This window comes from Anolis carolinensis, chromosome 5 (genome assembly GCF_035594765.1).
Source record: "Anolis carolinensis isolate JA03-04 chromosome 5, rAnoCar3.1.pri, whole genome shotgun sequence".
NCBI classification, from domain to species: Eukaryota; Metazoa; Chordata; class Lepidosauria; order Squamata; family Dactyloidae; genus Anolis; species Anolis carolinensis.
The window spans coordinates 37,637,406-37,656,456 of NC_085845.1; the positions used below are offsets into that span (position 1 = coordinate 37,637,406).

General features: G+C 39.7%; 1 long non-coding RNA gene across 1 annotated transcript in view; it reads left to right on the forward strand.

Annotated features, from left to right (window-relative positions):
- LOC103279037 (uncharacterized) overlaps nucleotides 1-19,051 on the forward strand; it is a 117,124-nt gene that overhangs the window by 54,736 nt on the left and 43,337 nt on the right. Inside the window, exon 3 of the long non-coding RNA XR_010007034.1 lies at nucleotides 5,817-5,878. This is a non-coding gene — a long non-coding RNA (uncharacterized LOC103279037). The remainder of the gene's footprint in view (nucleotides 1-5,816; nucleotides 5,879-19,051) is intronic.

Genomic DNA, 19,051 nt, shown 5'->3' on the forward strand with positions numbered 1-19,051 from the left:
TAGAATAGAGGATGCTAATAGAAATTGTAGGAAATGGATTTTGCTATATACTGTAGCTCTGTTGAAACATTATCATTTCTGGGCACACACAAGATACTCAAGATACTACTTATGTGTTGTTTACAATCTAGACTGTGCAGAATACCACTCTAAAGACTAGAGCCTCCTCAATACAAAGAAATGCTACACACCTGATTCTTCAGAATTTCAAATTAGGTGGAGAACATGAACAGAGGAGACTCTTTTCTTCATCAAATCACTTGCCACACATAGACTAACAAAAAGCCTATGGAGAGGGTAGGGCTATTACGTTGAAGTGTTTAGGATAATTGCATATCCTAAACTTTCTGGTTTTAATGTTTTGAATTTCTGGTTTTAATGTTTTGTTTTAGACCCTGATTGTAATGTTTTCATATTTTATACTCCTTAGAACTACTACATTGTCTCCTACATGTGTGTTTTATTTTCATAGAATTAGAAAAACTGACAAGAACATTTGTCTTTTGAAGCATTTGGGGACACTGTTTCACCAAAATTAGTTTCAATAGGATGAAGATATGCATTGGGTTTGTTTGAAACCCATGTCTAACCATGGTTTGTTTGATCAGTTTGATCCTGACTTGTAACACTGACTTGGAAGAAAGTCGCATAGAGTGGCTATTCAGACAAACAGCCAAAGTATAGTTTGTTTTTTGGAAGTCTTGGCCTGTGAAAAAGAAAAGAACGAAGAAGGATGAAGTTTAAGGACCTGGAGAATTGTTCCCATATCATCAAACACTGTTTGATATTATTTGTTAATGCAGCCCCAATTGTTTCATAAAATTTGTTTATAATGTTCAGATAGATATCTTTAAAACAGTCTTATTGACACTGATTAATTTACCTGTGGAGGAATTGTGGAGCATGTGGAAGATGCCAGCCTAATGTATCTTAGAAGCCACTTTCAATTATGATCTATGGGCTATATATTCATGCTCCCAAAGCACTCTATAGGTACAGCTTCCAGAGAAATCAACAATCCTTTTTTATATAAAATAGTAGTATTCTTCACCTCATAAAATCAAAGAGTAGTCACTACAATGTGAGTAATTGTCATGCCTAAAAAACTATTAGAAAGTGCCTGAGGACAATGTACCCTATGTTGTCTCCCAGCTTGTGGCAACCAATAGTGTGGTCAGCACCCAGTTTTTGCAAGACCATTGTAAACAGATGAAGCAATAGCGAGTGGGTTTTTCACCCCTTGTTTGGGACAACCAGGAAGACCAGAGATGGGAAAGTTTGTTCAAAAATGTGTTTTTATGAATATATAATAAGCCCTGAAAGAAGACAAGAGAGGTATGAAGACACACTGATTGAAAATGATAAATCTGAATTAAAGCTTGTCGTACCCTCTTTCTTACAGGGGAAGGAATGTTGTGATTCTTCAGATGTTTCCAGGGTACAGTTTCTTCAGTCCCTCACCACTGGCTAGCCAGATAGGACACCTGAATGTTCCTCTCCAATAACATCTGGAGTAGTGGGTCACCCTGTGGGTCCCCAGATGTTTTGGGGAGAATTCCTAACAGCTGGTAAACTGGCTGGGATTTCTGGGAGTTGTAGGCCAAAACACCTGGAGACCCACAGATTGAGAACCACTGAACTGGAGGGTTCCACAATTCCCACCCCTGGATTCACTGCCATTTTTAATTTATATTTTCTATTCACTGTTAACATCCCATATACAGTAGAGTCTTGCTTATCCAACATAAAGGGGCTAGCAGAATGATGGATAAGTGAAAATGTTGGATAACAAGAAGGGATTAAGGAAAAGCCTATTAAATATCAAATTAAGTTATGATTTTGCAAATTAAGCACCAAAAAATCATGTTTTACAACAAATTGACAGAAAAAGAAGTTCAATACATGGTGACATTATGTAGTAATTACTGTATTTAAGAATTTAGCACCAAAACATTGCAATGTATTGATAACATTAACTACAAAAACATTGACTACTAAAAGGCAGACTGTGTTGGATAATACAGAACGTTAGATAAGCGAAAGTTGGATAAGTGAGGCTCTACTGTACATCTTGTTAATCAAAATATGTTGTCATTTGATTGGCACACTGGTCTGTTTTAAGGTTATTTCCCCATTAAAGAAGACAACTGTCTAAGAATAGACATTATTAGGTCAAGGTGGGGAGTTCTGTATCAAGCCAAGAGGTGTTTTTCATAAAGTGCCCAAAAGGTGGCAGCTCTATGCACTGTAAGCGGCAATATATAGCTATTTTATAAAATGCTCAGCTTCTACTTCTAGGTGCTAGAAAATGAAGCAGTTCAAACTCCATAGTTTAACTGAGAACTGATTTAATATCATTTAAGATCACTTGACTTGTTAAGACCCAACTCTTGAGATCAGTGGCGCATATCGTTAATTGCTTCTTCACTCCGCAAATACACAGCTCCGAAACTTCAAGGAAGAGGTATATTTCTTTATTTGTTAGATTTACAACCCACTGATCCATCAATGAGCTTCAATGAGCAAAAGGTGGCATAGGGCAGATTTATCTAAGGCAACGAGTGCAGCTTAGCTCAGATCCCAAAGTTGGCATGTCATACAGTGCTCACTTATTGCAAAACGGAATTTGATATTTTTTCTAGCCTAAGGGTTTTAACAAATTACGATGAACTCAGTTTTATTCAATTTCTTTAAAAAATAAATCAAATTTATTTCCTGCATATATCTTACTGCTCCGTTTGAAACTGGAATAAATCCAATGGGGAGTTGGAAGAGGCATGTTGGGGAGATCAGCCCCTGGAGTCACTGGGCTCCACAATTATAGTGCTATGATTCCCCTTTAGGTTCCATTGCAAGATCCTATGGAATAATGGGGTTTGTAGCATGGTGTTGTACAAGAGCTTTCTGGCAGAGAATTGTAAATCCCAGATTCCATGAAATACTGCCAAGCTAGTTAAAATGGAATCATAACACTGCAATTTTCTAGTGTGAAAGAATCTCCTGTGCCACATGGGAAGTGCCACTTGATCACACCTGCCAAGTATTAGGCAAAGGTTTTTGACTGAAGGGATCTACTGTCAGAAACAATTAGTGTCATGTTGTATATTTGTTTGCCTACCCTCTGGATATTGTGAGGATCTGCATCTCCACATAGCTCTTTAGCCACCCTTCAGTATTTTAGGGCTGTAGATGTGCCCTGGACCATTTGCTTTCCACAAGCTATTTTTTTCTGAGGGACCTGAGCATATGTGCCAGGAATGGGAGACATCTTTGTGAGCAGGGGGAGAAATCTCTCTTGAGTTAAGGATGAGGCCAATGTGCTGTTCCTTTGTGAAGAAAGAAGGTGAATCCTGGCAATCCTGGCAGTCCCCACCCACGGGGCGTGGGGATCTGTTGCTCTGAGCTCTGTACTTTCCTGGCTTTCCCCAGTCCTCATCACAAGGGATGGAAGTCTCTTTAAGCCTGCTCAACTCATATTTTGTTATGGAAAGTTTCACCATGAAGCCACCAGGAAATACTTCTCCGGTATATGATGGTAGCCTTTGGTAGTACAAAGAACCCATCACTGCTGCCAAATTTGGACTCATGTGACAAACAGACCAAACAGATAAACCACAGTTTTTGGTTCTCTCTTTTGCAAAAAAACATAGGATCATAATGATATCTCTACAATGTGTGGCCCAAGGGATTCCATGTGGCATTACATTCACTCATTGCATGGATGACCAAAACATTATGTTGAGAAATATCTTCTCCACTGTAAACCCACACATTTAGTACATTTCACTTTCCCTTCTGCTTTCTAGCTCTGGGTTTGGTCTGGATATTTCTTATACAGTAAGGGTAAAAGGTTTCCCCTTGACATTAAGTCTAGTCGTGTCCGACACTGATGATTGGTGCTCATCTCCATTTTTAAGCCAAAGAGCCGGCATTGTCCATAGACATCTCCAAGGTTATGTGGCCGGCATGACTGCTTGGAGCACTGTTACCTTCCCGCTAGAGCATTACCTATTGATCTACTCACATTTTCATGTTTTGAAATGCTAGGTTGACAGAAGCTGGGGCTAATAGCGGGAGCTCATCCTGCTCCCCGAATTCGAACTGCTGACCTTTTGGTCAGCAAGTTCAGCAGCTCAGTGACTTAACCTACTGCACCACCGGGGGTTATACAGTATGATCCCCCATATCAATGGGACTGGTATCTAATGAAAATGTATTATTATTATTATTATTATTATTATTATTATTATTATTATTATTATTATTGTTTTGCCCCTTGGACCAAATCTGAATTTGACATCTTTGCATAACTTTCCTACCTTCGTGTGCGTTCATCTCACTATCTCCATGAAGAAAGTTGAGAAGCCAAATTCCACATATGTGCTCAATCCCATTGAAACAAACAGTATTACTTGTATTACTGTACGTACACATTTATAATCAAGAGGAGGGCTGGGCAACCACAAAAGAATCTTTCCTTTTTAGATCAGTAGCTGGGGATGGAAGAAGAGCTGTGCCATCACATCAAAAAGAGCATGGCATGGATCTTGCATGTCTTCTAACTATGCAGATTTGACAAAGACAATCCTGATTAATTCTCTGTCATCAGACTTTTTTTTTTTTGGCTTCTTTTAGAATGTCCCAATTTCTCTCTCTTTCTCACTTTGTTGGCTTAAACTGAATCCAAAGTACTTTATATTTAGTTAACAAGGAGGAGATGAAAGGAATGGACCGAATCTTGCCCTTCTCAGTAGGCTCAGAAAAAAGGAAGCTGCTGTAGCCTCTCCCAGCTTCTGTGTTCTTCCTCACTAATACATCTTGTCATCTTGATCCCCCGGTGGCGCAGTGGGTTAACTCCTTGTGCCGGCAGGACTGATGACTTGAAGGTTGGGTTGCTGACCTGAAAGTTGCTGGTTCGAATGCAACCTAGGAAGAGTGTGGATGAGCTTCCTCAATCAGCTCCAGCTCCATGTGGGGACATGAGAGAAGCCTCCCACAAGGATGGTTAAAAAATCAAAACATCCAGGTGTTCCCTGGGCAATGTCCTTGCAGATGGCCAATTCTCTCACACCAGAAGCAACTTGCAGTTTCTCTAGTCTCTCCTGACATGAAAAAATGCCTTGACTGCACTCTGGTGTTGTTTGGCCACATGTACTGCAGTTTTCATCTGTGAAATGTTGGAGGAATGATTCTGTGAAGACAAATCCCCCCTTTATTTTTCCAACAACCTTTAAAGGGGTAGATGAGGCTGAGGAAATGCATGAATTGTCACTGCTCCTTTCAAGAAAACAAGATAAAATAAAGCTGAAGGGGGCAAAGGGCAAGGGGGATTAAGGCAGTCTTATTTTAATCTCGCCTTTGCACTTGCGTGCATTGCTTACAGTACTCCTCTTTTTTAAAAAAAAATGGTTGTCAGCTTTTCTGCATGTTTAAACAAATTAGACATGTATCCCAAAAGGTGTGCTGCAATATTAAAGTCCATTTTATATGCTCTACAACATTTCCCCCTGTGGGCACTTGTAGCCACATGTATACTTGGGAAGTAACCACTAGCCTTGATTTTGTAAGTTACATGAAGCTGACATGGCTAAAATCTCTTCAAGAGCTGGGAACAGCCTGGAGGATATATCATAAGATCAGCTTCAAGCTGTGCTTATGAGTAAACAATATTAATCCCTTTAGATCGGTTTATTAAAACCATTTCCTGAAGATGTACAGTACATCGTGTTTAATGAAAGTGCCATTCCCGTTGAGTTATGATGAGTGCCTGCCCCCGTGTTCAGAATAATTAAATGTGTCTTTATCTGTTATCCTAGAATTTGAATACTGGAAAAGAAGAGAGGCGTGAAAAATGAGCCAGCTGAAAAACAGCTACAGGGTAAGTTAGGCAGGGAAAAAAGATCAGAACATGACTAGGATATGCCTCAGGATGTAGAAGAAGTTCATAAAGACACAATCTACTGAAATGTTCCTATGCTTAATCCGCACTGAAATGAAAGAGTTTGATGTTAACACTCCTGCATAGTGACAACACCCATTTTTGTTCTGAAAAACAACCTTGAGTTGAATAGCAACATGTTCTAACATTGAATATGATCCAGCCAACATCAAGTAGTTCCACAGACAATGAGAACTTTTGACATATGACACAGTAGGGATGGAGAATAGGTCGCTTTCCAGATGTTGTCAAACTGCCACATATATTGTCCTTAACCAAAATGTTCATTCTTTTTTACTTCCACTGCTCATGAGGATGGATGGGAAGGTGTTGCTCAACCACACTGGGTGGCCCACATCCTCCCTTGAGTGTCTTGGTTTTTAAGCCTATTCCTGAGGTTCTTTGGGGTGCTGATTCAGAAAACTGCATTGGATAGACCACTCTAGATAAATCTCAGGTCTAGATATGGTCATCATGATTTTCTATAGGTGAGCAGATGTCGACTGGTATATGGCATATATTTCGTATCTCAAAACAAGAGCTGATAGGGGAAAACCGGTGCTATTTTTGGAATCAGCAGGTCAAATATACCCAGAAATAGGCTGACGTTTGAGGCATCAAAATATGTGTTGGCAAGTATTATATATAGCATTAATTAAAGGTAAAGGTAAAGGTTTCCCCCTTGACATTAAGTCTAGTTAAGTCTGACTCTGGGGGGTGATGCTCATCTCCATTTCTAAGCCAAAGAGTCGGCATTGTCAGTACACATCTCTTAGGTCATGTGACCGGCATGACTGCATGGAGCATTAATTATCTGGATGCAATTAATGCCAATCCATTTCCATAAACCAGACTGACACACTATTTGTTAGTAAATTATTGTTAAAATTACGATCAATATTTGCACCTTTTGTTTTTTAATCCTCCCAAACCCCCTTTCAGTGTATATAAATATCTCCCAGATGAGGTAACACATTCATAGAGTGATGAAGTTGGTTGCAGTCAGTTGAAGCTTATAGCAAATAAAAAGTGCTAGACTTTAAGATGGCAATAGAAACTGCCTCCAATATTCCACATCAGCTATTTAGTTACTTCTGCATTTCCTGGCCCTCAACTTCCTTTTAAGAGCCTTCAGCTGGACTGGACAAAGGAAGTCTGTTCAGTTTCCAATCAAGACGCAAGGAGGAGGATGTTTCATTCTGCCTTTGGGGTCTGGCTTCTGATTCTCAAAGCCTTGCTCACTTGTGGAAGTGGGTGAAAGTGTCATTGCACTTGTGTCCTAACTGGAAGCTTAACCGATCTCCTTCACTCAAGGGATTCAACTGGATGGGGGGTCACAAAATGGCCCTGGAGTTGTAACTGTAGGTTAGCCTAGGAGATCCTTCATTATGATTCAAAAATGTTTATTTCTTGTTTTAGATCAGTGGTTCTCAATGTGTGGGTCCCTAGATGTTTTGTTCTTCAAATCCCAGAAATCCCAACAGCTGCTAAACTGGCTGGGACTTCTGGGAGTTGTAGGCCAAAACATCTGGGAACCTCAGATTGAGAACCACTGTTTTGGATGAATGGATACTTACCAGGCCAACTCAGGGTGCATCTACACTGTAAAATTAATGGTGTTCGACACCACTTAAGTTGACCTGGCTCAATGCTATGGAATCCCGGGATTTGTCATTTGATGAGACACCAGCACTCTTTGGCAGAGAAGGTTAAAGACCTTGCAAAATTACAATTCCAAGGATTCCATAGCATTGAGCCATGGCAACTCAAGTGGTGTCAAACCGCCTTCATATTATAGCATAGATGCTGTCTTAGTGAAGAGTAATTGATATTGGTAGGTTATGTAGATGCTTACAACTCTTAAGCACGAGTCCTCTCATTTTCAACTTCTAAACCAGGACAGCACAGGATGCTATTTATGTCTCTACTCATCTGGGAGTAACTAAGCAAGGTATGTATCAAATGACTTCAGATTTACTTCTTACTCATGAATGTCCAGAAACCCTGATGTTAGCTATCCCTAAAGCAAAGAGATTGCATGATAGCAGCTACTGGTTAATGAATGCCAGAGACAGCATCATATTAAAAATAAATTAGTGTCCATAGATTAGAATAAATTATTACCTCTAGCTCTAACAAATTTGCTGATGCAGGTTTTTCTTTTTTTTTTTTTTGTACTGCAGCTCTTCTGCTTTTAGTTTTTCTTTTCCATACGAGAGTTCTTCTAATGGTATGGGAGTGGGAGCAATTTTTCACTCTCATATCCTCCAGGGGCCACACTAGTGGGGGAATGTCGTGAAACCGCTTTAACTGCCATGGCTCACTGCAATGGGATTATGGGAGTTGGGGTTTTCAAGGTCCTTAGCCTTCTCTGCCAAAGAATGATTCCTAGGATTCCATAGTATTAGCCACAGCAGTTAAAGTGGTATTTAACTGCATTAATTCTGCAGTGTAGATGCACGCCTCATCCCACCTGGACAGAACTTACGAGTTGAAATTTATTCTTTTAAACAAACCATTACTGTTCTTTGTTGCACTCATACATCCAGTGCTCATTATTGGTATTAATTTCCTATTTTCCTAAATTACTAATTTCATTTTTGAACGTTTTTCATTTATTTTCTATTTTTTTTCCAGCAAATGTAAAACTACATAATGAATGGTTTAACATTTAGCCTCTTCAAATGTCTTTCAAACTATTTTGTCCATCAAAAGAAAAACATAGCAATAAAAAATAATACAATAAACATTCCTCATCTCACAAAAATGACATTACCAGATATTACAACATTTTTCAACACATCCTCTGTAGTCAATCTCCCAAACTAGCATGCTTAGGGTAATAGTATTACTGGTGATATATTATTTACAAAGACAGCTTCTTAATCACATTTCAATATAGTTATGTGTGCTAGTGTGAAACTATGTCTCCAGCCAGTTTAAGGGTGACTTGGAGCCCCATCTGCACTGTCATATAATTCAGTTTGCAACCAAATTATATGGTCAGTGTAAGTCTATACTGACTAAAAACTGCATTTTATATGACTGTAGATGGGCCCTATATTGTGTGAATGAACGGAACATGTTTTCACTGCATTAATAGCTGCGGCAAAGCCTGAGCAGTTTGAATTGATGGGGTCAGGATGGGATAGGATTGGAAAGCATAAATTCTTTCTATCCTTGAAAGATCACCTCTCTGAAGATGCTATTTGCATTTTAAGAAAGGACTCTATTAGTGCCAATGGGACTTTCCCTTGAAATGCAAATATTACTGTGTGCAGCAAACAGGTGAGCCACCAAGAGTTTTCACTGCAATCATAGTCTTAGGTGATAAGAATGAAGGCAATTTCAAATGTACCCAGAATTGCAAAAAAAAGTAAAAATTAACCTCTGCTGCAAGTTAGTGTCAGATAACCAGCTGACGAAGGTAGAAAATTAACGTTTTGAGGAGGTGCTGAAATTTATTCTCTGGTGTTGCCATCTTTTTTCCTTAAGTATCCATGACAAAGGTTCATCCTATTTCCTATCAAGATGTTCAACGGATTTATAATTTTGCACAAGCATTACACCTGGCAGATTGATTAACCTAGACAAAACTGTGGATAATTGGATTTTTTAAAAAAGAGTGAGTATCACTTATGCTAAACTTGTCTGTGAACTACATCTGTAATAGCATACCATACATTATAAAAGTCAATCTCTATGGGATAATGGGGTCTTTATATCTATATTAATTACACATTTTAGTGGATTAATGCTGCTTTTTTTTTTTACTATACTACTGCCAGAACCCTTCTGGTATCTTCCATTCATGTTAAGATCCTCTACTGAATCAGTTGAACATTTTTGCCTGATATACAACATCTATATTCAGTTCACATTTGTGTGAGTGGAGTTACAAATACAGTAGAGTTGCTTATCCAATATAAATGGACCAGCAGAACGTTGGATAAGCGAAAATGTTGGATAATAAGAAGGGATAAAGGAAAAGTCTATTAAACGTCAAATTACATTATGATTTTACAAATTAAGCACCAAAACATCATGTTTTTCAACAAATTGACAGAAAAAGCAGTTCAATACACAGTAACGTTATGTAATAATTAATGTATTTACAAATTTAGTACCAAAACATCACAGTGTATAGAAAACATTGACTACAAAAACATAGACTACTAAAAATTGACTACAAATAAAGATAGAATTGCATAAAATGAACTTACAGTAGCAACATTGTCGGAAGTTAAATCCGTAAAAAGTTCAGTCCTTGCTGCCTAGAGAAACAGCTGTGCATCTGGGAGGGAGGCAGACTGCGTTGGATAATCCAGAATGTTGGATAAGTGAAGATTGGATAAGTGAGACTCTACTGTAGTACTATGGTGCATATACATTGAGTTGCTCATTGGATTGCACATTTTGGTATCCAAGGAACAGTAATTCTCATTTGGACTCATAGATTTAAGGAGACAGAGGTCCAGGAAGGATACAATGAATGTAAGAAACAGCCTTGTAGGACACATGTGCTCTTTACCTATGAAATACATATGAAGTTTCTTTACCTCAAAGCAAAATAAGAATATGCTCAACAGTGCCACACCATATTCCTTCTGATTTACCCATACTTTACTTAGGCGATCCCTCGTTGTCCGAGTATGATGGCCTTCCAAGTGTAGTGTCTTGGCGGTGGATACATAGGTGACCATGGAGCCCTATTCTTGACCCGCATGTTCTTCCACAGTGAGGGCATTGGTTGCCAGATGGAAGGTGGTCCCGGTCAGTGTTGGCTTGATGTGCTTTCCTCTTGGCATGTTTCTCGCTTTTGCTCTCCATTGGTGCCTCTTCAAATTCCACAGCACTGCTGGTCGCAGTGTTCATCCTACTTCTAATCAATGGTCATGTCATTTCTGACTTATGGCAACCTTAAGGAAAGCCTATGTTGACAAGATTTATTCAAGGATGATTTGCCTTTGCCTTCCTCTGTGTTTGAGAGAGTGTGACTTGCCCAAGATCATCCAGTGGATTTCCATGTTTGAGCAAGTAGCTGAAGCCTGCTTTCCTGGGCTCAAACCTCTCCACCATCCTGGCTCACTACATATATACAATTTTATGACTCAGTTGCAGGAAAAATGAAGAAAAATGTAGTATTGACTTATTACAGTAATAACTTTCCCTATGTAGTAACAAAATGTTCATCGGAGAATACTCCAAACAGAAGTTGTGGAAATATATGCAAGCATAATGCCAATATTTAATGTTCATTTTGTTTAATTGTAATGTTCAATGTTTAGATTTATTTTTTCTTTTATTGGCTAACTACATGTTGGCAGTATCAGACTAACCCCCTGCAGATAATATTGCCTTCAGCAATCCTGTGTTGAAAGCTATAATAAAACTATGCTATCAACAATATCTTCTCCAACTCCAATTTTTGTCACTGAAACATGGCTTGCATGATAAAATATGTAAAATGAATGCATTTTGATATAGCCCAATTCTTTAAAATGTAGGCATATTTTATGGAGGAAATATCTCTTTATGTGAAACATTCAACTAGGAAGAGGTTTTGATTTTCTGATTTAAAAATCTTGCTTGCCTTCTTGAAAATGAATCTTTTTGGTATGCATTGAACATATTCACAGGAAAAATGTTTTAAGCATAGTCAGACTCTCTTAGAATAATTGAATTGGCTATTTCATATGCTGTAGAAACTTGAGGTCATTGAAGAGATAATTTCAGGATGGCCACCTTTTGACTTTGGAGTTTGAATCAATCTTACAACACGAAAGCAATAAAAGTTGAGAGTGAAGGAGAAACCCAGCACTTGTCCTCTTGGACGACATGTAGAAAACACATCCAGATAAGAAATAACCCCCATTAAGAAAGGAGAAAGGGAAGCCACAAATTGCAGAATGGCTATTACTAACCAAAGAAGGGTAGCTTACTCATGAGTTTCCATCTTATTTATCAAACTATTCATAAGGGGATGAGTAGAGAAGGTGTGAAGAAGATAGCTCTGGAAGAAATCTCATTCATATGTGGTGACCTCACTGTCGATCTGTCCACTGACATCAGAGAAATAAGTGTGTAATTTGTTATAGGATGAATTTTCTAGCTTCTTGAGGGAAAGATAAGTCATAGTGCTGGCTCCTATGACATGTGAATACTGCAAATGTCCCTGGTTGGTTGAGTCATTATTGAATTGTATCTGTAATAGGTCCTGTTCACAACAACAAGAACTCTAGCTTGAATTGTTCAAATGTGCACATTTTATTACCCCGTTCAAGTGTCTGTATGTTGTACCACCTAATGTGGCTTCCACTGTCTATGGCAGTGGTTCTCAACCTGGGGTTTCTAGATGTTTTTGTCCTTCGACTCCCAAAAATCCTAACCCCTGGTAAACTGGCTGGGATTTCTGGGAGTTGTAGGCCAAAAACATCTGGGGACCCCAGGTTGAGAACCACTGGGATCCAGTTGCCCAATTATTATGATGTTTTATCCTCCCTTTCGCTGTTCAGTTATCTGCCACATTCTGTTTGCCTAGAATTTCTTGTACCTATATGGACTCTTCCTTGTCTTGTTATCTTTCTCATGTATTATTGATTGATTGTGTATTTTAGTTATATCCCACTTTTTCTCTCTTAAAGAAACTCAGAGTGACTACTGATTGACATTAAGGAGCTTTATGAGTACAAAGGACTCTGATGGTGAATTGCTGGCCAAGTCTCTGATCATGCACACATTACTTGGCCCAGTCATTGACAGCCATGTGTTAATAATGATTGTTTGGGACAGGGGACCTTTATAATGTTGAAAGTGGAAACATTCATACAACCTTTTGCGCTCATAGAGCCTCTTTGCATGAGCAATGTATGAAGTGGAGAAGCAAATGCAGAACAATGACTATCACCTTGCTGGTCCTATCAACACTGTGAAACAATTGAGCTTGTCCTACGCCTCATATCCATACATTAAGCATGGATGTCTGAAGAGGAGTCTTTGCAAGAAGGAGGTAACTTCACTACTAGGACTTTGCTCATTGAAGTATGGCTTCTTCTCATTTAGAATAATACTAGCTGTGCCCAGCCACGCGTTGCTGTGGCGTTGTCTGGTGGTGGTGAGAAATTGTTGAGGTAGTGGTGGTATTGAATGTCTGTTGTATGGTTGTCTTTATGTTTAGTATGCATTTGGTTGTTTGTGTACTGTGAAAGTGGTGAGGGTAGAGGGGGTCTATGTCCCTGTGTAGTATTGTATAGTATTTATACGTTGTCCATGTGTTGTGAATGCTTGGATTGTGTCCTGCTGCATAATAGAAAGGGTTGGGCTGGATGGCCCTTAGGGGTCTCTCCAAACTCTTGTGCCTGTCCCCTGGGCTGAGTAGGTTGCTAGGAGACCAAGTGGGTGGAACTTAGCCTTGTAACTGGCAGCAATTGGATAAAAACAATGATTCCTCTCCCTCTAATTAGGACTTTATTTTTCTTTTCTTTTTGTTGTATCAACCTAGAGCCGTGGATGATGGGTTGTGTTGTCAAATTTCGAGGTTGGGGGGGCCTGTAGTTTTGTTGTTTTGTCCGCTGCCATGATGCCATCACTCTTTTATATATATAGATAATCAAAAAGTTAGGAGATACCACATGGACCATCCAGTTCATAATCAAAGCACCCACAACAGGGGCTGCATATTCCACCGCCAAACAGCTCTTACACTCAGGAAGGCCTTCCCAATGTTTAGGTGGAATCTTTTTTCCTGCAATTTGAATCCATTGCTCCATGACCTAGTATCCAGAGCAGAAGAAAACAAGCTTGCCCCTCCACAATGTGACATCTATTTTTTTGTCTTGCTTTAGTAAGCTTCTTATAATCATGCCAGATTTGAATGTTTTCTATAGGTTTGCAGAGATTTTTTTTTGCATAAGTGGCTTTAAATATATTATAATTCAATATCTTTTAACAATTCATTATGAAGGAGATTTTCCTCTACATCAGCGTTTCTCAACCTGGGGGTCGGGACCCCTGGGGGGGGGGGGAGTCATGAGGAAGTGTCAAAGGGGTTGCCAAAGACCATCAGAAAACATTAATTCACAGTGCTCTTCAGAAGTAGATGAACTTCATTTCCTCTAAATCACTGTCAATTCCTCCCAAATCTCTCTAGTATTTTCTGTTGGTCATGGGGGTTCTGTGTGAGAAGTTTGGTGGGGTTCAAGGGGCTCTTTGATTGTAGGTGAACTATAAATCCCAGCAACTACAACTCCCAAATGTCAAGGTCTATTTTCCCCAAACATCAGTATTCACATTTGGGCATATTGAGTATTTGTGCCAAGTTTGGTCCATATCCATCATTGTTTGAGTCCACAGTGCTCTCTGGATGTAGGTGAACTACAACTCCAAAACTCAAGGTTAACGCCCACCAAACCCTTCCAGTATTTTCTGTTGGTCATGGGAGTTCTGTGTGCCAAGTTTGGTTTAGTTCCATTGTTGGTGGAGTTCAGAATGCTCTTTGATTGTAGGTGAACTATAAATCCCACAACTACAACTCCCAAATGACAATATCATTCCCACATCCCCACCAATTTCAAATTTGGGAGTATTGGGCATTTGTGCCAAATTTGGTCCAGTGAATGAAAATACATCCTGTGTATCAGATATTTATATTATGATTAATAACAGTAGCAAAATTACAGTTATGAAGTAGCAACGAAAATAATTTTATGGTTGGGGGTCACCACAACATGAGGAAGTGTATTAAGGGGTCATGGCATTCGGAAAGTTGAGAACCACTGCTCTCCATAGATAGCTTGCAGTGAGCTTGCAAGTTTATTGTCGAGACACAGAGGCCTTAAAGAGCCACACACACCATTTAGTCCAACAAAAGGTTTATTGCAAAACAATAATGTGCTCAGAGACACTTAACTTCAGTGTCTCTGGCCAAAACTCAAAGAATTTGGCCAAACTGGGCTCCAAAACACAAACGGAAAATAACCCGGATTAAACAGAAAGAAAACCCGGGTTAAAACACAGTCAAAGCAAACAGCAAGCAAACAGTGCTGTAACCAAAAGAGCTCCAACAAGCAGCGCTGTACCCAAGAGTTAAATGCAAAAAGGAGTTATCCAAGCCACCCGAGGTCCCAGAGTCGCCGTAGAGGAAGTCCAAACAAACGTCATTTTCAAGGTAGTCAAACAGAGCCGTAGTCGAGTCAGTCCAAGAGTCCAGGAAGGAAGAAGGCCACACTCACGATAAGCCAGTCCAAGTTGAAGAACCACAGGAACCACGAACGCCAGGCTGTAGAACCCGAACCCCAACAGGAAAACAGGCAGCAACAAATCCACACGATACTGACACTTTGCCTTCTGCAAAGATTACCCATTTCAGAGCCTATTTTTAACTTACACATCATTATCCGATGATGAGCTGGCCTCCACCCCATTATCAACTCTTACAGCTGTCCTTGCCTTCACACATGAACCCCTGTTTCCATCTCTCCAGTTCCTTCATCTCCTGTCAAGATTTAGGTTTCCCCATGACTCGGATGTATCTCCCGTTTGCCAATCCTCATGTCCCGAAAACCCCACAAATGTGTCACTAGAAGTTGGCTCTGCACATATGTCCCTTATCTCTTGTACCTTAGTCCAACCCAATGTGTTCTCCCCATCCTCATCACTCCCAGACCCATTATTCCCAGAGAAACCCTTAAACGACTCATCATCTGTGGTGCAGGATGGAAAGCAAGCCAGCTGCAACAAATCACTCTGACCAAGAGGTCATGAGTTCGAGGCCAGCCTGTGCCTGCGTCTTGTCTCTGTCTCTGTTCTATGTTATAGCATTGAATGTTTGCCTTGATGTGTGCAATGTGATCCGCCCTGAGTCCCCTTCGGGGTGAGAAGGGCAGAATATAAATGCTGTAAAATAAATAAATAAATAAATAAATCCCGGATCTTCTTCCTCTCCCGTTCTTCATTTGATTCCTGCTCCCAAGTAACCCTCTTAGTGCCTCTATTCCCATCCACCACATCTCCTTTCTCGCTCATCGACTCCCCGCCACTTGAAAACCCTTCGAATGTGTCTTCATCAGTAGGTGCCATAAGTATATCCTGGATCCTTTTCCTTTGTTGTTCTTCATCTGACACCTGCTCGCGATTAGCCCCTTTCCCTCTACTGGTACTCCTACTACTGCTTGCAACATTACTTACTGGCTCAACTACAACACTTATCATGTGGGGTTCTGTGGCGAACCTGGCTAAAGTGTACCCATCTTCTCCGACTGTGTCCTATGTGAACAGATGTCCAGTCTGAGTGCAAACCTTTGTTTGGTTAGCGCTGTATAAACTACACTTTTAATCCTTGAGCAAGAAGCAGAAGAAAAGCTGCAACTTTCTAAACTCTCCTACCTACAAGGAGAATACATAACCAATGCAAAACAAATTTCTTACTTAGAAATACAAGGCATGAAATTATATTACATTCAGTGTTTCTCTACCCTCCTCTTTTGCAAGGGCTGCCAGTCACAAGTGCAGGGAAGCTGAGCAAGATGTTTTGTTTATTTCTTTATTTATGGATCACCTTTTCTTCATTGAGGTCAAGGTGGAATATATGGCTCTTTTCCACTCTTCACCTTACCCTCACAACAACCCCTGTGAAGCAGGGTTAGGCTAAGAGAAACAACTGACCCAAAATAACCTAGAAACTTTTATGATTCAAAGGGGACTTGACCGTGATCTCCGAGATCTCAGTCCAACTCTGACCATTGCTCCTCACAGTCTCATTACACATTTTAACCTCCAAATGTTAGTGGTGTGGAAAGAGGAGAGAGATGCTGGGTTGAATGATACCCTACATCATGTCTTAGGTCCATTCTGGAACTGAAAAAGCAACTGTATAACTTTGACAGCTTTCATAGTAAGCCATCGTGCATATCAGGCTGGTCCTGATAAAGGTATTATTTATTCACTCTGTGAATTTAAACAGAGTAGCAACTCAAATAAAAAACAAAGAAGCACAGTACATAGAGACAAAACACTAAGGGTTTAAATAGGGCTTTAATCAAGATAAATGAATGCAACTGTAGCTGAACATACTGTTGCTTTGCAATAAGAGTTCTTTTTTTAAAAAAATGTGTATCATATGCTGTTGATCTCATAATGTGAACACATGGAGCTCATATAAAGATTAAAAAGAAAAAAGTGCATGAGAAACAGCACAGATGCAAAGCCACATAACCCCACACCTGGAAATCTCCCATATGCTAGTTCTGAATATTTAACTATCACACGGGGATAGAAATGGGCTCGGGCCATTGATCATGTGATTGCAAAGAATATATTGATTCTGGCAGTGAGAATGCAGTCCCTTTAAAATAGCCAAGAGGTACATCTGGGAAATATTTGGATATTAACTTACCTCAGCCACCCTGAAAACATTTAAATGACAACCTGCAGATTGCATGAGGAGGAAAATATAGCCCGAAAGATAGAAAGCATGGCTGCCACATTTTAAAAAATGTTAGGTTTTTGATGCACTGACTTCTATATGGATGATTAGCCTCCTAAGTAGAGTCTAGTTCAGTGGTGTAGGAAGGAACACATCAAATAAAACAAAGGCGACAGGAATGTTAAGAAGAAGGACTTCTGAAAGACTATCAATGAAGCAAATCTGCCATAAAAGAGATGGTGCATTCAATGTTTTGGATAATGAATCTTTTCTTATTGCTCATTTGCAACCAAGAAGGTCTTATTTTCAGTGGTCTACATTTTGTATTGTATTGGTGGACCAGAGAGAAATGAACAAATAGCTCCAAGAGGCTGTTTGGAGACTGAAACATTTTTAAAAGTGCTTTCCAGAAAATACTGAATAAGTACATTGCCTCAATACTGATGCTGACTGCAATGTTAGTTAAGTCTGCATAACTTCTCATTGTTTTCTGATGTTGCTGATCTGGGTTTTTATACCTGCCTTTCACCCTGTAGTAGATGCAACAAAGAAAGGGCTACTGACTTAGGCCATCACACAGATTGCATCCTCCCCGCTCAACCATCCATGGGGAGAAATGTTCTGCACCATTTCTCTCCATGGGCTCCTCTGCTCTTCCTCCCAATCCTCTTACTCTCGAGGAGACACAAGGTAGTATTCTTAAGGCAAACCCCCTTTCTCTGGGCTCCTCTCCTTTCCTCTCAATCTTATTCCTCTCAAGTCGCAGAAGTCTGAAACAAAGTTAAAACACTAGCAGTAGTGCAATTACGAAAGCCAAAATTACTATGAAGGAGAAATGACAGGAAAAACAAAGTGGCAATATCTTGAAATTTTGGTATTTCTAACGATTAAATTAATTAGAAAAAAATACCATGCCAGGCTCATGAAGCAGGATTTTGGAAGAGAAATGTCAATGCCTAGTAGGAGACCGCCAGTAGGAACGCCCATTACTCCACATTATTGAAGTGATTCAATGTGGGCAAATTTGATAGATCCCATCCCATGTGTTTTCCCCTGCTTTCTCCCGTTTGTATGCACATCAAGATTATTTCTCAAGTCGCTCCTGACATGAAAAAAAATCCTACCCCCCCCCCCCCCTTTGTTAACACTTAACAATTCCTTGTCAAAGTGTCATGGATGCAAAGGGGAATTGTGTCTGTGTCATCTAATGGGCTCCATAATGCTTAGTCAGGGAACTGTTTTAGAAGTGGTTGGAAACTGGGGGGAGTGGGAGCACATGTGATTAGGTCCTTAGGCTGCTCAGAGTGATGGTGCTGGACCCTTTTGGAGGCCTTTAAACAGAGACTATAACAGTGGCCATCAAGTCTGTTTAAGTTGTTTATTCCTGCATGGAAGAGTGTTGAAAGAGATTACTCTTGAAGTCTCCTTCAGCTCTGTGATTCTATACAATGACTTGGATCCAATTATTAGTCCCAACAGCATTATACTTATTAAATTTTGGCTTAACAAATTGGATACCAAATGTCCAAAGAGTGTCTTCTAGATGAAATTAACAATCAAATTTTGCCATCAAATTTCTCTTTCTCCTTGGACTAATGTGACACTCTAGATGTTGTTGGGACTACACCTTTCATGATAGTTTGCTAACAAGTAAACTATAGTGTTAATGAAACACTATCTAGATGTTTACA